The sequence below is a fragment of the Petromyzon marinus genome, chromosome 52, assembly GCF_048934315.1.
Source record: "Petromyzon marinus isolate PM22_M1 ecotype Great Lakes invasive population chromosome 52, UKy_Petmar_22M1.pri1.0, whole genome shotgun sequence".
NCBI lineage: Eukaryota > Metazoa > Chordata > Hyperoartia > Petromyzontiformes > Petromyzontidae > Petromyzon > Petromyzon marinus.
Window position 1 is genome coordinate 6,758,977 of NC_133718.1, and position 20,017 is coordinate 6,778,993.

The window sequence follows — 20,017 nt, forward strand, 5'->3', positions numbered from 1 at the left end:
CTGTGTGAGAAGAAAAACACCAAGCGCCTTGACAAAGGAATTAGCATATAATTTAGCATTGAAATGGCTAATTGAAATAGCTAAGTTAAAGTATACACATCCGAGAGGTACCCCTTGACAAAGGAATTAGCATAGAATTTAGCATTGAAATAGCTGAGTGATTAGCTTGTAACTGGTCACAGAAATAGCTATGTTAAAGTTAGAGCATATACATTCACCGAGGCACCTAGTACTCATCAAACAGGAGAATTTAGCGAAACACAACCACGCTCAGACAGCGGACCTTTAACCTGTCTGAGCGTGGTTGTGTTTCGCTAAATTCTCCTGTTTGATGAGTACTAGGTGCCTCGGTGAATGTATATGCTCTAACTTTAACATAGCTATTTCTGTGACCAGTTACAAGCTAATCACTCAGCTATTTCAATGCTAAATTCTATGCTAATTCCTTTGTCAAGGGGTACCTCTGCGGATGTGTATACTTTAACTTAGCTATTTCAATGAGCCATTTCAATGCTAAATTATATGCTAATTCCTTTGTCAAGGCGCTTGGTGTTTTTCTTCTCACACAGCTTAAAGGTCGTGATCTAAGCGTGGCTTCTTCCACTCCAGCACTGTCCTCCAGACAGTCTCGTCCCTTCACCTGATGAAGGCCGCTTGTGTTGTGGCCGAAACGTCGTGATTTTTTGTTATTTTATTTTCACCTACGTGACTTTACCCAATAGGACCAAAGAGTATGTTATGATGATGTTGATGATCACGATGATAATGAGGATGGATGTGGTGTTTATTGTTATGATGATGTTGATCACGATGATAATGAGGATGGTTGTGGTGTTGATTGTTATGATAATGTTGATCACGATGATAATGAGGATGGTTGTGGTGTTGATTGTTATGATGTAGAGCGTTATGATGATAGTATGATGGTTATGGTGTTGATGATGATGATGATCAGGGGTCGGTAACCTGCGGCTCTTTAAGGACTGCTTCGTGACGTTATTTATTAAAGACCACCGTTTCGTATTCACCATTCGCATTGCGGCTCTGGAAATATTGAGTTTCTTTTTTTAAATACCGAATTCGAAGCAAATAGCTTATCTTGTTATTTTGGTCGATGATGATGATAGCAATGATGTCAATGCGAACAATGTTATGCATGACCACAATACAAAATAAATCGAGAGTTTGGCTCGTGGGTCGTCTTTACACTTTGCTATCGTTCAACTTCAGGGCGTTGCTGCATCACGAATGCTTCCCCGCGCCGTGTCACTCGTGCGCGTCCTTTGATCGTCTGGACCACGGCGGCCGGTTACTGATCGCGTTGCGCGGTGGGATGACCGCGCTGGTGTTAAAGACGGCCAGTGGCTGGGTCAATAAGCAGCACGCGGCACCGCCGCACGCCCAATGAATAACGGGTTAAATATCAATGATAGCGGTGCTTATATTTTTTAAATGGTCACTTGCAGGGAAGAAAGATCGGCGGCAGGGAGGGAGGGAGGGGAAGGGGAGGAGAGGGGGGAGCAGAAACGGCGAAGACATCACTCGCTGATGATAAACGCCCTTGCCTGGAGTCAAACTCAGATCGCCGGGGGTTCATACTGCAGTGCGGGGATGCAATTGGGCACCACGCTGCCCTTTATTAATGATGACCATCATCATCAGCAGCCTTGATCGATCTACTGCTGGATGAGGGTCTTTTTTTCCGCGCGCGTGTCCAGGAGCTTGATGGATTTGTCGCGTGCATCCTGAAAGATGGCGATGACTTGTGGCGGCCTTCGTTCAGCAGCGGGAAAAAACCACGGCCGCGTACGATGCTGCTGACGACGGCAAAGCATTACCCCTGGTAGCGGTGAACGCATACGTGAGCTCGTACGGAACTCTGCAGCAAATGCTTTTCTCCCCCGCCCCCCCCCCATGTGCAGCACGAGGACGGATGCTCCCGGCTGCAAACGGGGTAGGGCAGCGTGCATCCCGATGTTGAGAGAGCTAGGAGCTTCAAAGCACGAATCCGCTCTAATCTGCTCTGATAACGCCGCTGATTTTTTCCCCCCCATTTTGTTCCATTGCGTCTGGCCAGGGCTTCAATATTCCATCTGCTTGCGCCGCACTCAAGATTGTACAAGAAGTGAATTCAAAAATACGTTTTTTTTATTTATCAGACGGCTTTTACGCACGGGATTGGAAATAACAACCATATTTCTTTATATTCTTTATAACAACAACAAAATGTACGAGCAAGTGTAATAGCGAAGGGATTGAACGAAAACGTAACGTTTTTTGGTCGGGTACACGAAGTCAACATTTATCGCTGCTCAGATGAGCGATGCCACAGGGCACATGTGTGTGCTGATGGGCCTGAAGCAGCGGTGGGAATTCCACATTCTCATGGAGGGGCCCGGTGTCGCTGTCGGATGACCTCTGAACTCCCACAAAGTGGGTTGGCTCATAGGCCGCCTTATTTCTGTGAGTAAATATATATGGGGGGAAGCCGTAGTGTAGCGGTTAGCGCACTGCGTTATGGACCCGGCCACCAAAGTTCGAATCCCGCTCAAGGCCAACACCAGCGACGATTGTTTGAACAGGTCTTGGGCCTCTCCTAGGTCGACTCAACCTCAAATGAGTAGCTGGTGTGCGGTGTGTAAACATCGCCGCCACTGGGGAGACAAAGGCGGCCAGGCGTGGTGCTGGCCCCATCACGCTCTCGTGTGCCGTGCCGGCCTTCATAGATGCTCGCTTTCAGCACATGCCCTAACAGTCTGTTACAGCTATACAGGGGATCTTTGTTTTATATCTGGAAACCATGGGAGTTTGTTTGGTCGGGTAATGATGATTACAGTCGGGTCTTCACACGTTATATTGTATACCCTAAACGCATTTTGACATGATGAAAAAAAATGCAATAAGCAGTTTGGTGATAACTATGCGGTTGCATGTCCATATGTCTTCTACGGGGGCCTTGAGATTTTACGAGAGGCGCTATAAATGCTGTAATTATCATTGTTATTGTGTGCGTCTTAAAATAAAGTGCTGCCCTCACTGCAGGATGAAGGCCTCCCCATTAGGGGGGGGGGCGGGGGTATTTGACCATACTTCACCATTGCATGTCAGTGGATATTCCAGCGATACCTCTGATATCCCTTCAGGCGCCCTCAGTTTCACACACGCGGTAGAGGCAACACTTTGCCACCCGCTCTGCTACCGAGAGTAATGTTGTATGTATTTTTAAATGTATTTGTTTTCATGTATGTATGTTGAACTTCTTTCGCACCGTACGTAGCCAACCGTCCTAAATCCCAGGTGCGTGGGAAGGACACCAAACTGAACACAAAAAAAAACAGTTCCAAATAAATTAATTTTCAATCCAGATGATTTCAAAGTGCATAGCTCCAGGGGCTTTCATAATATCGGATTGGGAGAAGGTTCCAGACGGCCGCAAAAAGCGCGTCTAGAAAGCACGCGATGTAGTGGCCGTCTTTGTTCGACGGTCACTGCATCGCGCCACTTTCAGATGCGTGATCGTGGCCATGCAGCCCAAAGTTACGGGCCATAGAGGAAACCACTGCGGTCTGCGCTCCTGCAATGGAGGAGGAATCGCAGTACCTACACGAACACAAAAAGCATGTTCATCATGCAACACTCAAAAAACGATGCTTTTAAATCTCAAGAGACGGAGTGTTATCAAATTACGCATCGAATCGACTTGAACGTGTTACTGTGTGTGTGTGTGGAGTGGTAGTGCAGCAGTTAGCGTCCTACGCTACGAACCCGGCGACCCGAGTTCAATCTCCCCTCATGGCCAACACCAGTGACGATTATTTTAACCGGTTCTGGGCATCCCCTAGGTCGACTGAGTCTCAAATGAGTACCTGGTGTGGTGTGTTAACATAACCACTGGGGATACAAAGGCGGCCGGGCGTGGTGGTGGCCACCCCACCTCCCTCGTGCGCCGTGTCGGCCTTCATAGGTGCTCGCTAACAGCGCTTGCCCCAACAGCCTGTTCAGGCTATGGGGGGGGGGGGATCTTTTTTTTGCAATCATTGGCAGCTGGACTGAGACCATCGACTCGCCACGCTTGAGAAGCAACCCAATCACGGGGGTCTGAAACCCGCAAGTCAAGGATCCCAGCAAGTGTCCACCCCGGTGCTGTGACCTCGTGGGCCGCCTGGCAAACGATTCACCACTGATGTTAGCCGTGGTTGAAATCTTACCCTGGTCGTCACATTACGAGCCCACTGCTCCAAACCATGGATGGGTGATGGGGGCCGTGGTTATTCGTGTATTTATGTTGAACCTTATTTCGTACGGTGCGAAAGAAGTTCAACGTACATACATATAACAACGGTCTCCCATCTCTCACCCACGTGTGTATGAAGTGACTTGATTCTAATAACCCAAAATGACCGTTACTGCTGAAGCTTGGCTGCTATTCAACGTGGTATCTGTCGTGCAATGTCAAGGCAAGTTAAACATTTTTTTGTCTTCTTTGGTTCTTTCAGTAAAGTCACGTAGAATGAGAATAATTATAACAGTGATCTGCTACGGCCGAGGTGTTGGTCCTACCGTGTTTTAGGTCTGCTTTGTGTTGACTTTACCGAAAGAACCAATAAGATGAATCCTTGCAGTCACGAAAGCTTTAATTCGAATTTTTTTTGTGTTTGCTAGGTAAGGTCCACTGAGCGATATAACTCTTATTCAGAAGGGACGCTGGCCACACATGATAACTCAACGCAGTGGCTTATCGCGTGGAAACGTAATTAGCAGTCAAATCATCCCAACGCACGATGATTCCAAAACGTGGCGGGGAAAAACCCGGAGGACCCGGAGAAAAATCTACGTGAGCACGGTGAGAGAGAGACACGCAAACTCCAAATATACAGCTGGCGTCAGGGTCGGGATCGAACCCACGACCTCCTGTGTACCGGGCGAGGCAGTTAGCATCTCCTAGCCACCGTGGTGATGATGAGAGAGAGAGAGACAACGTGTAAACTCCAAATACACAGCAGGCGTCAGGGTCGGGATCGAACCCACGACCTCCTGTATACGAGGCGAGGTAGTTAACATCTCATAGCCACCGTGGTGATGATGAGAGAGAGAGACACGCAGACTCCAAATATACAGCAGCAGGCGCCAGGGTCGGGATCGAACCCACGACCTCCTGTGTACCGAGCGAGTCAGTTAACATCTCCGAGCCACCGCGGCACCCCAAGTGCCTCTGCTCAATCAAACAACACGTCGGGTTTTAGTGCTTGTTGGAAGCCCTGAAGCCTGTGGTTGAACTCCATCATTTCCGTGCCTGCCATGGGCCAGTCTATGCACGGAACGACCGCTGTTTGATATCCCACAAAGCGGCACTCATTTTAATTTACCCCCACCACATCACCACCACCACCCAGAGCGATCACGAGCAAATGAGACAAACGGTACGCACGTTCACGACATCTGCGCATGGAATGCGCACGAGAACGAATGCTCTTAACGAGATTTCGTGCCACGATCGATCGTCGTGTGGGCCCTAGGGGGGAGAAGGATCCTCATTTTGCCATAGGAATTTTGCGGATTATTTTTTTTCTTCCCATCCTGGCTCAAGACCACTATGGCAGAGGGATGAGCCGAAGTCATCTCGTTTGGGCAGGGGAGGTGCTTTGGACTTCGTGAAGAGACCCCCCCCCCCCCGAAGCATCTGCAGTGTTGGCTCAGTGTTCTGACACGGCCATCGTGAATTTCCTGAGCAACCCGCTGGGCGAAGACCCCGGGGCTGACCCAGGACGACGCCGCTGACGACGTCGCTCGGCTGGCCCGGGAACGCCGAAGCTGGAGTTCGTGCATAATAGTGTATAGTAGTGTATAGTGTAGTGTATATTAGTGTATAGTATAGTGTATAGTAGTGTATAGTGTAGTGTATAGTAGTGTAGTGTATAGTGTAGTGTATAGTGTTGTAGTCTATAGCCTATAGTAGTAGTGTATAGTCGTGTATAGTGTAGTGTATAGTAGTGTATAGTAGTGTATAGTATTGTATAGTAGTGTATAGTGTAGTGTATAGTAGTTGTAGTGTATAGTAGTGTAGTGTATAGTAGTGTATAGTGTAGTCTATAGTGTTGTAGTCTATAGCCTATAGTAGTAGTGTATAGTATTGTATAGTGTATAGTAGTGTAGTAGTGTATTGTATAGTAGTGTATAGTAGTGTATAGTATTGTATAGTAGTGTATAGTAGTATATAGTGTAGTGTATAGTAGTGTAGTAGTGTATTGTATAGTAGTGTATAGTAGTGTATAGTGTAGTGTATAGTAGTGTATAGTATTGTATAGTAGTGTATAATGTATGGTAATGTAGAGCTAGAGTCCGTCGCCAGGGAAGGGGAGGTGTGGACCGCCACAACTCAACACGCTGCTGTAGTGTATAGTGTAGCATATAGTAGTGTTTAGTAGTACATAGTGTAGTGTATAGTGTATATTAATGTGTAGTAGTGTATAGTGTAGTGTATAGTGCAGTGTATAGTGTAGTAGTAGTGCTGGAGTCTGTCGCCAGGGAGAGGGAGGTGTGGACCGCCACTACTCAACATGCTGCTGTAGTGTATAGTGTATATTAATGTGTAGTAGTGTATAGTGTAGTGTATAGTGCAGTGTATAGTAATGTAGTGCTAGAGTCTGTGGCCAGGGAGAGGGAGGTGTGGACCGCCACTACTCATCACGCAGCTGTAGTGTATAGTGTATAGTAGTGTATAGTAGTATATAGTGCAGTGTATAGTGTAGTGTATAGTAGTATATAGTGTAGTGTATAGTGTATAGTAGTGCTGGAGTCTGTGGCCAGGGAGAGGGAGGTGTGGACCGCCACTACTCAACACGCAGCTGTAGTGTATAGTGTATATTAATGTGTAGTAGTGTATAGTGTAGTGTATAGTGCAGTGTATAGTAGTGTAGTGCTAGAGTCTGTGGCCAGGGAGAGGGAGGTGTGGACCGCCACGACTCATCACGTAGCCGCCGCGACCCTCACCAGGACAAGCGGACTGAGAAACAAACGAACTGAGCAGGCCAGCCAACCCCCCCTTTATTTAAACCAGAATCTAATTTGCCACGCGTATTTCAATAATGTTCAAGTGAACGTGCTTCGGAAATGTGTTGTTTTAGGGAACTGATACAACGCAAACTTATACGTCCTCCGACAAAATGCGTTCTGCTCGTGAACAAGATTCCATTTCACATTTAACACGTAGGCTATTGGTGACCGAAATGATCCGTAACAGAGGTTTTTGGGTTAGATCACCAGCATCATCAGGTGACAGCCAGAGTTGGCTGTCACCTGATGATGCTCGTTGTAATTACCGGCGAAACGTCACGCGACTCGAATTGCAAATGTTGTGAGTTTACTCTCCAACACACCGGTGTGCTGAACTAGTAACGAATTGTCAAGTTTTGTTTACGTAACAAACCTTCCTGATTGGCCGTGTCGGGTGGTGGTGGGTTTAACGACACATTTATATGCACGCAATCTAACCCAAAAACATCTATTTTGGATAAGATTAAATTTAATTCGCCCCTTTTTTTAGTATTTTGTATTTGATCGAATAAATGCAATTCGGGTTGCAGTGAAAGAGTTGTTTTAATCAAAATACAAACGACAAGTAATGGATCCCGTCCAATCACAGATCTCGACAAGATCGCTCTCATTACACACAAGGTGTTTGCCACAATTGGACCACAATACCTTTGCTGATCTCGTCCAGGAGCGTACACCATCACGCGAACTCCGCCCATCCTCGCAAGCAGCAGTAGCGGGTTTTGGCTGCTGGCCATTAAACAAAGCCGGTGGTCAGCACATCGCGCGCTTTTCCTGATGCGCTTCTGTGGCCGTCTGGAACGCTCTTCCTTCTAATATTCGGAAGCGACCGGGAGCTATGCACCTTCAAAAATCTGGATTGGCAGCTCATTTCTTTAGAACTGCTTTTTTTGTGTTTAGTTTGTTGTCCTCCCGCACCTCCGGTTAACACGATTGGCTATGTACGGCGTGAAAGAAGTTCAACGTACATACGTGCATACCAGTGCGAGAAGCAATGCGTGAAGAATGATAGAGTCAGCGGTCGGGAGGCAATACCTTGCAACGCGATACGATTACAATTCAAGTTGGATTTGCACGGCCTCAAGATGCAACTGCATCTCGAGAATGGGCAGAATAATGGGCGCGTTTGTTTTGCGGAGAGAGGGAGAGAGTGGAAGCGATTGTCACCTCATAAGTAAAGAGTGATACGCATCCAGATGCAACTGCATATCGCGACTGTGCAGAATAATTGGCGCGTTTGTTTTGTGGCGAGAGAGAGTGGAAGCGATTGTCAGTCATAAGCAAAGAGGTAGTTTACTCAAACTGATGCGCGTACATATGAAATTCGGAATAAGCTGAGATGTTTCTCCTAATTATTGTCGGAAGCCCCAGTGCTTGTTAAACGTTTTCTGAATGTGATGTCATTGAGTTATTGTGTTTTAACCGACCGTCTGTGTTGCTTTATATAGTTTCCAAATTTTGCTAAACCCTGTTTGATTTAGTGTGATGTTCCGTCTCTCTGTATCTCCTGGTATATCTGTGTTAATTCCCTCTGCTTAAGGTCTGTATATATATCTGCGGTTATGTGTTTCCTCTACCTGATGATGATTGCTTGTGTTGCAATCGAAACGTCGTATATTATGTCATTTTATTTCTCTTATTTCTACGTGACTTTACCGAAAAAAACAAAGATTAATTCCTGCAGTCACGAAAGCATAAAATCTAGATTGAGTTATCTTGCCAATAACGTCTGATGATCCGGCAACACGTGTTTTATCGCAAGCTGATGAGACCCGGCATGTGGCAACCAGCCCAGAGTGTTGTCATTCTTAAACAAATGCCCCTCGATAAGTATTGGTCTGGAGAAGCCAATGGGGCGGCTGGACTTAACAAACAAAAAGATCCCGCTACCAACATATTTTTGTTAACGAGGCGTGGAGACACGAGACGGCGTTTTGATTATCTTTGCTTTTAAACCCCATTGAGACGGAGGTTTTTTTTTCTCTTCTGACCATCGACCCTGAAACTCCAAGGTTAGCCAGTGGCCACTCAGGGGAAAGCGACATATTCACGAGCATTGGCGGCCTGAAATAGACGAGGCCTCATGATTATTTTTTCACGTTGTATAAACACTCCGTCCTCGCTGGCGTTCCGTCTCTCTCTCTCTCTCCATCTTCTCTCCCCTTACATCCTCACGCCAGCACGCGAGGTCGCCACGAGCCGGTGGCATTCGTCGGCGTCTGGCGCCGCAGTGGCTTGGAGATGTTAACTACCTCGCCTGGTATACAGGAGGTTCGTGGGTTCGAGCCCGACGCTGACGCCTGCTGCTGTAGATTTGGAGTTTGCGTGTCTCTCTCTCTCTCTCCCCGTGGTTGTGTAGTTTTTTTTCCCCCGGGTTCTCAGGTTTTTTCCTCCACAATTATAACCAAATGCGTTTTGAGTGGGTGGCTGCTGTCAACGTCCACGTGATAAGCCACTTTGGTTGAGCTATAATTTGTGGCCAGAGTCGCTTCTGAAAAAGAGCCGTATAGCTCAACGGGCACCTTACCTTGGTAAAATAATACTTAACAAAAAAATGCGTTCATAGTTTATGGTTAAAGTCCCTCCTTTCTGCCCTGCGTTCCACGTTGAAAGAAATAGCTGAGCGACGGCAGCGCCGCGATCGGACAAAATGTTTCATGTGCATTACGATGACATCATTCGCGACTTCACCACAGTAGCAGCCCAAGCCTGGGGGACATTTACTTGCTTTGATGAAACGAGTGTTGCTAACGAGTGATTGACGAATTTAATGTTTGACGAACTTACCGTTGAAGTCGGTCGAATATATTTTTTTTTAATTTACGTCCATAAATCAGCAAATATATTTGACGACTTCAGAAAGGGAGGTGTGGACTGCCACTACTCAACACGCTGCCGCCGTGACCCTCACCAGGACGGGCGGATTGAGAAACGAACGAGCAACTTTAGATGTGTGTGTGTGTGTTTCTCCCCCCCTTTGCGATATGTAATACCGACTGAGGCAAATCGCTCATATTTAGCCATAGGGCCCTCCCTCATATCCTTGCAGTTGGGCCCTTCTGTTTGTTCTCTCGCCGCCATCCTCGTGCTCCCCCCACCCCCCTCTCTCTCTTTCTTTGTAATCCCAGGCGCGTGCCTCTCCCTGCCTCTTTCGTGCAATTTGAAGCTCTCCGTCCATTTTCTATGCCCACGTCCGCGTTTGTGATGCGCGCGCGACGGTTGGGTAACAAGCGAAGATTGAAAAAAATGTTCCTCTCCAGGACAACGCAATGTTGTTCGTGGGCTAAATTACGCTTCCCAGACACACTCCATTCCTGATGTTTTTCACCTATTTATTTTGTTCTTTTGCTTCCAGTCGACAATTGGCAGTTTTCAAACGTAATGTTTTTTTTAAGTGTTTCATTGCCATACAAAAATGCGATTTAGATTAATGTATTATATAGATTTGCACCGAACTAGGACTCATTAAAGAGAATGAGGGGCGTTTGCACTATGGACATCTGACAGTTCACGAGGATTCATTTAAGCAAAGTCTGACTGGTGATGAGACACTGGACGTCAAAACCGGTCTAGAGTTTTGCTTCAACCAATGCTGATGAAACTATGCCCTCTCAGAAGGCCGTGCGGCCGATGGGTTGTGTAAAACAACACTTTTATTTTTAGCAGTACGCGGAATTACTAATATGTTCTACGGGCCTAGTGTCGCCCTATTTATTTTGTTACTAATATTCTTATATTTATATTGGTTCGTATGTATGTATGTTCAACTCCTTTCGCACCGCACGTAATCGGCGGTGCGCTTCTGCGGCCGTCTGGAAAGTTCTTCCGTCCGATATTAGGAAGCCACTGGAGCTATGCACTCTTAAATCATCTCGTTTGAAAACTCATTTCTTGAGAACTGCTTTTTTTGCGTTTAGTTTGTTCTCCTTTCCACGCACCTCCGATTAGCGACCTGGCCACAAATGACACCTCAACGAAGTGGCTCATCACGTGGAAATGTGCGCAGGCCAAATATTGGGATCCGTTTAAAGCTGGGATGGATCCACGGCGCAATACGTGTCGACCAAACCCCCGTCAGCCCAGTCGAGTGACCGCGATGTTACGCAGCTGACCGCTTATTTAGATAATCCAGATTATTTTTTCAGCTGTAAATTTCCACGCGATAAGCCACTTTGTTGTTGAGTTATCATTTGTGATAGCCAGGTCGCTTATATATATATATAAATAAGACTATAGCTCAATGGGCTTTACCTGAAACATAAAATTAAATTTTGATTTAAAGCTTTCGTGACTGCAGTAATTCATATTCTTAGCTCTTTCGGTAAAGTCACGTTGAAGGGAAACAATAAAATAATAAAATATATAAAACAATAAAAAATTATCACGACGTTTCGACCATAACACAAACGGTCGTCATCAGGTGTGTCGGTTTGCATTAATTTATTTATTTTTAAACGGTGTATTTATTTATAAAAAACGTTAGCGCCACGCGCAGCGATTTGGCAGAACATAGATGGACTCGTCCTTCTAAATAAACTGCCAAATCGCTGCGCGTGGCGCTAACGTTTTTTAATAAATAAATATACCGTTTAAAAATAAATAAATTAATGCAAACCGACACACCTGATGACGACCGTTTGTGTTATGGTCGAAACGTCGTGATAATTTGTATTGTTTTATATATATATTTAATTGTTTCCCTTCAACGTGACTTTACCGAAAGAGCTAAGAATATAAAATTAAATGTTTAGTTGTATTTGTATTTATATATTTGTTAAGTGTTTTGTTTACCTTCCCTATACTTCGCCCTCCTATCGTCTTTTTCTATTGTTTGTTGTTGTAACGTTCTGACCCCGTGCCCCTGTTGGAACATCCGTGAGAAAGGAAAAAAAAACAAGCGTTTTATAACGCATCGGATTCCTCCAGCATTCATATTCTGATTCTAATTTGTCAGCGGCGTGCGGAAAATGCCACCGTCTCCTCCGCAGACGAGTTGAGCGCAGAGTCACACAGTTGCCTGAGCTACGGCCATCTGTGCGCGTTCATGTTAGAGTGCGCTATGTTAAGGAGGCAGCTCCCCGTACACCAAGGATTATGGGCCGCACAGAGTGGCCCTCTTAATCCTTTCAAAGAGAATGCGAAAATAGCCCAAGTGTATTTTTTAAAAAATATATATTTATTTTTTAATGTATTATTGAACACGTTGTGGTGGTTTGATGTGTTGTAAATTGGCAGCGGGAAAAAAAGGAATCGCGGAATATATTTTTTGCGGGTTTTGTTGTCGTCATTAAATGTGTGACAGTTCCGTGGGGGGGGGGGGGGGGGGAGGATGTATTGTTTTTAGGCGTAATTGCTGGCGATGGAAATCCCACATTAGCATGGCAGGGGCCAGTGCATTCGCTAAATTAACGCCGTTGACTTGGCATGCGAGGGTCATCATTTGATTCGTGAATTTACGACGTGTTTCATTAAGTCTTGTTTGACGGTCTCGTCTCTCTTGCGTTTTTCATTTATAGTGTCTTGTTTGTGCTGTCTGTTCTTCCTCCATTCATTGTACTGCTCAGTCTTTAGAGCCGTCTGTTTGTGTTGTCTCATTTCTACTGCCTTCGTCCTTTGTACTAGCTGTGCTCTCTGTTGTCCTCTTTGTACTTTCTCGTTTGGTTTGCATGCCTCACTTATAACTGCCTCATATGTTCCATATTATTCCTTCCAGATATTCACCTTGGGACACATCTCCCATTAACCCTACTAAATACACGATTCTTGAACGCTCGGTTTTATGCAAGTATCATTGTGAGTCTACTTTTTATGATCATAATATATTATTATTCTGTAATTAATCAATCAGGCTTAGCCTTCCCGCTCGTTTTTATGGAATTATCATTGTGCGTCTATTTTTATAATCATGATATATTATTCTTCTTCTTCTTTAATTAATCTTCCAGGCTTAGACTTCAATTCCCACGAAGTGGAAAAGTGGAACGCATTCCTCGTGCAGCGCTGGTGGGCTAAGTCATGCAACAGCAGCACAGGCGATCGTCAGTCACGATCTATTCACTTCTGGATGGAGGCCTCCCCCCTCCCCCCACCCCCCAAGCCACTTCCGTCTCAAACGGCCTTGCGACGCAGCAATCCATACGGCCCCTGGTTTCTTCACTCCATCTCCGTGGCCGACGTAGAGTTGTCTTGCAGTAAATCACGTACAAAATCACCCCCCATTCCCATTCCCCTGTAAAGAATGAGCCGCGGCTAGCAAATTTGTCGTGAAAATAAGTTCTAAGTGGGAATTGACTGAACACATAAGCACTCGCGATCCTGAGACTCACTCGAGCATTTATGGATAAATAGAGACCGTTTATGGAATGTGTAATGTATTCACGCATCCGCTCTCTGCTGCTCGCCTTTGGGCTAATCTGTTGGCAATTAGAGAAAAAGACTTTAGACACTTGAGTACATTTATATCACTTTAATAACACACAATCCTGGCTCAGAGGCATCATCTCATGACCATAGCATGCACGTATAAAAAAATCAATAACTAAACATCACAGCGAATGAAGTAAGCAAACAAAATGGAACATGTTGACATCCGTTGAACGGCATCAAGATCCAGGAATATTCGCATCTTGCCAGAATTCGCGGGCTGCGTCGCGGACGACGTTAAAGTGCCAGAACAAGGTCAATTAAACGGCAAGTTGGTGACCTTCGACAGACCGCCGTGAGTAGATCGATAAGATAACACCGCTCGGGCAAGAAGTTGGACACGCTTAATCATAGGGGTTTCCCCTTTTTTCTGGCAACAAAATTTAAACCTTTTTACAAGGAATCATGTCTGCATTAACCACAATACTTGTGGTGAAAATGCAAACAAAAAACATACTGATAGTATATGCATTGTACTTGAAACTGATTGGTCCACACCAGAGGCGGCTTTCTTTTGAGCCTCGTCTCAATTGGTACTCGACCAGAGCACGTCAAAAGGCGTACAGCTCAAAGACAATGCACTTGGACACGCTTGTTTTTGTTACAAAACGTGCCCAGGGGGTGATTCAGGCCGAGACGACGACGGTTCATAGCCAGTCCCTCCGCAGGTGTTTACAAGTCACAAACACCTCGACCGTACCAAGGGTAGGCCCCCTCGCGTCACCTCGGAAGCCACTGGAGTTGTGCACTTCGTGGTGTGGTGGTGTGCAGCACCAGTCGGTAAGTTGTTCCTCCCCCGCCGTCGCTTGCGTTATGTGTGTATGTATGCTGAACTTATTTCGCACCGTACGTAGCCAACCGTGCTAATCGAAGATGCGGGACGAGAGTCAACAAACTTAACGCAAGAACCGGTTCGAAAGACATGACTGGATAGGCGTGCAGTGGAGCATTATGGGTGAAATACAATTGCATTCAATGTTCATTTGTTACACGGAAAGTCCCGCATGTAGCCAGTTACCCAGCTAGTTTAACAATATTAACAACATAAACAACAGGCACGTTGCACCAGGTGGTGAGTGGTCGGAGAAGAGATGAGCGCGATGCGGAGCGAACTCGATCGAGCGAATAAAACACCAACCACAATAACAACAACCAAAACAACAACCAGAACAACAACCAGAACAACAACCAGAACAATAACCACAACAACAACAACCACAACAACAACCTCAACAACCACAGCAATTACAACAACCACAACAACAATAACCACAACAACAACCACGGAAACGCGACGAGTGAAGAGCACGCGGGCTTGGGTGTGCTTCCAGCAGCAGCCGGCGAGACACGTGCGTCTCCGAGCTCGGAGTTGATTTTGGAAAACGGCGGAGAGATGGAAGAGAGAGGGGAGGGAGAGGCAGGGAGCCGAGACGGAGCTGAGAGGCAATGGGCATCGAGAGTTCGACGGTTGAGGCAACAGCAGCAGTAGCAGCAGCCTGGCCGTGCCGAGTTTTAACAGCCGGTCTGGTTTTTTTTTCCATTTTGTAAGAATAAGGGAGGAGGCTCTTCTGAGGTTTGCGGCTGGGAATTTGCGGAGTTTCGGAGGTGCTTTTAGATATTTGGCGGAATGGGCTTAAAGGTATTTTAGGATGAAGAAAGCCCTGTGGTGGCCTCTCGGATGACCGTGGGGGGGGGGGGAGTTGGGGGGGGGCAAGACAAATTGGAGGTGATAGGGAGGTCGAGATGATGCGTTCTGCAGGGGTCGTCAATGGGCAGAGCGGAGACGTTTTAGAGTGGTTTCGGACGCGAGGCTGGGGATGGTGTCACAAGAGTCAGAGATGGGGAGGGTGATAGCTGGGACTCTGTCAAGGTGGAGCCGAGGTGGGATACTGCACTGTGTTTATTTCTTCAGAAGAAGAATCCACGTTTTAATTCGAATTGTTTTAATTACGACTCAGTGCGAGCCCGATGCAGAGCGCCGATCACCCAACAGAGTGGGGGGGCGGGGGGCGTGGGACAGAAATTCCGTGAACAGCAGCCCCATATTCTATGATTCTTTCGGTAAAGTCACGCAGATAGAAAAAATTATGACAATAAAATAATAAAAATGAAAAAAAGGTGAATGAATACAGATTAAATCCCTGTTCATGTTGACGACCGCTTGTGTCGCGATCGAAACGTCGTGATATTTTTTATTAATTTTTATTCACTTTATTTTCATTTTTTTTATTGTTATTATTTTTTCTATCTACGTGACTTTACCGAAAGAACCATATAATCTGAATTCCTGCAGTCAGGAAAGTTTTAAGTTTTTAACTACCTCGCCTGGTATACAGGAAGTCGTGGGTTCGATCCCGACCTTGACGCCTGCTGTATATTTGGAGTTTGCGTGTCTCTCACCCCGTGGTCGGGTGGGTGTTTATCGGGGTCCTCAGGTTTTTTTTTCCCCCTCCACATTTTTAATGAACATCCACGCGTCTATAGAGTTATTTGGCTGCCGTGAGTTAAATATCTGGCACCGTTAACGACTGAGGTGGTGAGGTCTGGCTCAGCTGTGCGTGTGCCTCTTTCGCAAAACCAAACGCTCCCATATCGAGCCGGCGATTTACACAGAGCGGGCGGCTTTTACGTAAGCCGCGCAAAGTGCCCAGCGACCGCTCAGGAAAAAAGGACTTTGATAAATAATGCAAATGCAGAGAAACAAAGCGAGGGGAGCGTGGAAGCCAGGGCCTTGAGTCTGCTCGCTCACAACCATCGGTCGTTAGGCTGATTTATCTCATCATCATAATAATGCCTTTTGTGGGATGGAATTCCATTCTCCACCTCCGATTTTTATATTCTCCTTATTTTATTTGTTTTCCCTTCGGCGGTGTGCATGCAGTGCGTGCGTTTTTTTTCTGTTTACAGTATTTGAAACATAATTTCCTGCTTGCTAGGACACAAAATACAACCTCGAACTACGGAACGAAAATGCCCCTTCACTTCAATTCCCCAGCACACACCCCAATTTGTTGCGTGGAACATTTTATTTCTCACGTAGCTCTTAGTGGCTTCTTCCGCCGCTGCCTCTGCCGCTGCTTCTGCCGCTCAAGGAAGCAGGACCCAGCGGGTGGGACGAGAGGCGCTCGCGCAGCGCCGCTTACACCGAGCCAGACTGTGGTGGCAATGGTCTAGTATGTTGCTGTATGTGCCTGCACGTATGTTGAGCTTCTTTCGCATCGTACGTAGCCAACCGCGCCAATCGGAGGTGCCGGAGAAGGACAACAGACTAAACACGGAAAACAAATATATATATAGAAAAAAAAATGCATTTTCAATCTAGATTTACAAGTGCACAGCTACTAGTGGCTTTTTTTTTAATATCGGACGGAAGAGCGTTCCAGACGGCTGCAGAAACGCCCGTCTGAACGCGCGAAAAGCCGCAGCTGCTGCTGGGAGATTGACCAGAGTTCGGCGTTCGTGTTTATGCCCCTTGACGAGATCACGGTCAGATCTTGCAGTACCCGTCACGACACACACACACACACAAAGATCCCCCTATAGCCATCACAGACTGTAGGGGCACCCTATAAAAGGCCGGCACGACACACGAGGGGGTGGGTGGCCAACACCACGCCCGGTCGCCTTTGTCTCCCCAGTGTGCGATGCTCATACATCACACCAGGTACTCATTTGAGGCTGAGTCGACCTAGGGGAGGGCCCAGGATCGGTTCAGATAATCGTCACTGGTGTTGTGCCGTGAGCTGGAATCGAACCCAGGTCGCCAGGTTCGTAGTGCAACGCGTTAACCGCTACACCACCGCTCCCCACGACGTACGCCGTGCGTTGTGCAGTGAAGAGGGCCAGGAAACGGCAGCACAGCAAGTGGGATCATCGGACCTGTCCGGGCAGGGGTCCTCTTTGGCTGCTTATCCCCTTCGATTGTTGCAGACTTCTCTCCGGGCACTCTGAATTCCTCCCAACGCGTGCGACACATTTCCAGCAATTTGATTGGCCAACCATCCCAATGCATGACCCTTCTTAATAAAGGAAGCGTTTTTGAGAGTCAGTGACGCGTTACGTACTTGATACATTAATGCAAGGCAGTGCAGTATTTACCATCGTTAGGGCAGTATTTACTATCGTCAGTGCAGTATTTACCATCGTTATACTGCACACGGAACACCATTATTCCTTTAGCGTTAATGTCACGAAATCGTACCAGCCATTGAGAGTAACTTATAAAATCAACGTTTGCGTTTAAATATTTCATATGAATACCGCCTGTCACCCCGTGGCCCGTCTCGACTCGGGCAGTAGGCAGCAGGAGCCCATTGTGAGCTAAGAGACTCCCCAGCATCATTTACTTGGGTCGGCGTGACGATGAGCCGAGTTATGAGGGGTCCTGCCAACTTGTGTCGCTGTGGCCGCACACACACACACAAGCGCGACAGAGTCGTTAACGTAAGCCACGGCCGTTTAAACTAAAACAACTATTTGTATTTTACCAGGTAAGGCCCCACTGAACTGTGTAGATCTTTATCGGAAGCGACCTTGGCCACCACAAATGACAGCTCAACGGACACCTGTGCAAAAGCGCTTCATAGCTCATCGGATTCCTCCAGCATAAATATTCGGATTCTTAATGGTGTGCGTTTAAAGACACATTGCACTTCTGGGTTTGTTTGAATTTGAAAATATCAAAATGCACTTCTCTGACTTGACATATAAACACGTGCGCGTGATAATATAGCTTTCAGATGCGCTTCTGCGGCCGTCTGGAACGCTCTTCCGTCCGATATTAGGAAGCCACTGGAGCGATGCACTAATAAATCATCTAGATTGAAAACTAATTTCTTTAGAACTGCTTTTTATTGTGTTTAGTTTGTTGTCCTTCCCCCGGCACTTGCGATTAGCACGGTTGGCTACGTACGGTGTGAAAGAAGTTCAACGTACTGTACATACATATAACTTCACATGGCGATCCGGTAGAGTTACCTTCTTCACAAATGATCCCTCGTGGCCTTGCTCGAGAACTTGTGGGCCACTGGCAGAGTAATGGCTCTACCCGAAGTATAAATAAAATATTTCGGAGCGGATAAAATGAATATATTTTTTTCATATTTCTGAATACGTGTCTGAACAAACAGCCACTTGTATCGTCGCAGATACAAACGAGCATTGATGTAAAACACAAAAAAATATATACGTGCCCGTATGTGTGTACTTTGAAGTGCACATTTGCGTGAAAGCACATGCGCGTATGCCCGCTGCGCTTGCTAAATGGGGGTAGCGCGCTCGATTGGAGCCTGCAGAGGTGGCACAGGACGACGTGGAGCTGATTAGACCTCGTCGTGGAGGCCGCTTTCCTGATTTTCTACAGTTACATACTAATTTCTCACATTAACATCACTAGCCCCAGCCACTTATTTATGATCCTTGGGCTACACCCATTTCAAACTCTTCAAAACAGTCTGCCTCAGCAGCAGATCATGCTTTCCCACCTGATGACGGACGCTTGTGTGTTGCGCCCGAAACGTCGTGATTTATTTTATTGTATACCTACGTGACTTTACCGAAGGAACCAAAGATTACTGATTAGACGTGTCGATCTACCGGTGCCAGCGGTGTCAAGATCGGCCTCCGTAGAGGAGGAGGCTCGTGAAGGACGCTACTTGGGCGGCTGGAGGCAGTCGCCCTCCCAACAGCAGCGGAGGGCGAAGGAGCGACGCTCACAACAACGAGCGGAGCGCCGGGGGGGGGGGGGGGGGGGTGGGATTTGCACAGCGAGTTGTCAGCAATGGGCAGGCACAGGTGGTGCATTTGCCAGTCATCTCGAGTCAGTTAACCCATTGGCACCTGGGCTCCGTCCCGTGACCTTCTGCCAGCGAGCTGCAGACAATTCATTTGGCCTCAAAGTGAAACTCGCTTGGCAAAAGCGCTGTGGCGAATGACCGCTGCTGCTGTACCTGTGTGTGTCTGTGCGTTTCTCTGTGTATGGACGCGTCTGTAGATATGTCAACTCAGCCTCAAATGAGCACCGAGTGGGGTGTGTAAACATCGCCACTGGGGAGACAAAGGCGGTCGGGCGTGGTGCTGGTCACCTACCCATCCCCTCGTGTGCCGTGCCGGTCTTCATAGGTGTTCCCTAACCGCACTTGCCCCAACACTCTGCAGAGGCTATAAGGGGGATCTTTGTTTGCTAAAATATGCAAATGTTCTACGGGGGATCGTTATCTCTGTAGGTACATAACTGTTATTACATCAAGCACCTGGGTACCTAACCTCGATTCAATTCCCAGCTACGCACATTATCGGTGAGTATGCTACCATCGTTACTTTGGAGACAAAGGTGTTAATGCTTTAGAGTGCTAGCAGCAACACCCGTTTATTGCCATTGCAGCCTTAATAGGTGCTCGCGAACAGCACTCGCCCCCTGAAATCTCTCGGGATAATTGAAACATCCTCGTTCGTTCCCATGCGTGTTTAGATACTTGCGGGGAGCGGTGGTGCAGTGGTCAGCGCTCTCACGCCCACCAAACACCGGTGACGATGATCTGCA